The 1333-nt window shown below is 44.3% G+C and overlaps 1 non-coding gene across 1 annotated transcript; it reads right to left on the reverse strand.

Moving 5' to 3' along the window:
* Nucleotides 1-832: 832 nt before the first annotated feature.
* trnar-ccu (transfer RNA arginine (anticodon CCU)) lies at nucleotides 833-905 on the reverse strand. Its single transcript has one exon. It is a non-coding gene; the product is annotated as a tRNA-Arg (tRNA).
* Between the last annotated feature and the right edge of the window lie 428 nt (nucleotides 906-1333).

The following is a 1333-nucleotide window of genomic DNA, read 5'->3' on the forward strand; positions in this document are numbered from 1 at the left end:
CAGCAGAAGGAACACGCGGCAAAGCTATCCCTCCCTCCCTTAGCCTCAATGACTGTCTGTCCCACCTGTGACAGGGACTGTGGCTCTCGTATTGGACTGTTCAGCCACCTAAGAACTCATTCTAAGAGTGGAAGCAAGTCTTCCTCGATTCCGACGGACTGCCTATGATGATGATCATTAGCTGAGGTGTAGATTATAAGAACAGGGAGACCACAGCTGGAGTATTGCTTGCAGTTAAGGTCACCAATTACAGGAAAGATGTGATTACACTAGAGAGGAGACAGAAGAGATTTACGAGGATGTTGCTTGGACTGGAGAATTTTAGCTACGAGGGAAGATTGGATAGGATGGGGCTTTTTCTCTGGAATAGAAGAGGAAGACGGGAGACCTGAATGTGGTGTATAAACTTACGAGGTGCCTAGATAGAGTGGACAGGAAGGACCTATTTCTCTTAGCAGAGGGCTCAACAGCCAGGGGACATAGATTTAAAGTAACTGATAGGATTTTATTGGGGATTTGAGGGCATGGGTGATGGGGGATTGGAACTCACTGCCTGAAAGGATGGTAGAGGCAGAAAGGCTCATCACATTTAAAAAGTACTTGGATATGCACTTGAAATGCCGTAACTTACAAGGTTACAGACCAGGAGCTGGAAAGTGGGATTAGGCCTGATAGCTCTTTATCGGCCGGCATGTACACGATGTGCTGAATGGCTTCCTTCTGTGCTGTAAATTTCTGTGACTGCAAAGTATGTGGAGTGGGACTCACATCATTCTGAACCTGAAGTAAGAGTGCTGCACACTGAGCCACAGCTGATAGCAAAATCGTACCTCACCCCAGATGGGATTCGAACCCACAATCCCTGACTTAGGAGGCCAGTGCCTTATCCATTAGGCCACTGGAGCTGTTGCAGTAAGCAGTTCTACTAACTCATATTTCACCGAGGATTCAGAAATGTGCAACATAATCATGCCTCTGTTTTTCTGCAATTTACATTCCTTTAAAACACGTTCGAGCACACTTATTTATTACCTGATTTACCTAATCCTCCTCTCTTTTGCACTTTCTAACCTTGGTTTCTCATTTAGAAAGTTAGAAACAGACAACATTTTCTTACCGCCTGTCCCCTGTCATCCGTTCTATTGGCGACAATACAAGACAGGTGAGACTCATAGTTGAACCGATTACGTAACACTTTGCATTTTGTTTATTTTTACTCATGCACTTATACATAACTTGGCTGCCTGACCTGCTGAGATTTGCAGCATTTTTTATTTATCTTTCCGATTCCAGCATCCGCCCATATTTTGCTTTTGGATTTATAACTTGAGCT

This window comes from Pristiophorus japonicus, chromosome 19 (genome assembly GCF_044704955.1).
Source record: "Pristiophorus japonicus isolate sPriJap1 chromosome 19, sPriJap1.hap1, whole genome shotgun sequence".
Classification (NCBI taxonomy): domain Eukaryota; kingdom Metazoa; phylum Chordata; class Chondrichthyes; family Pristiophoridae; genus Pristiophorus; species Pristiophorus japonicus.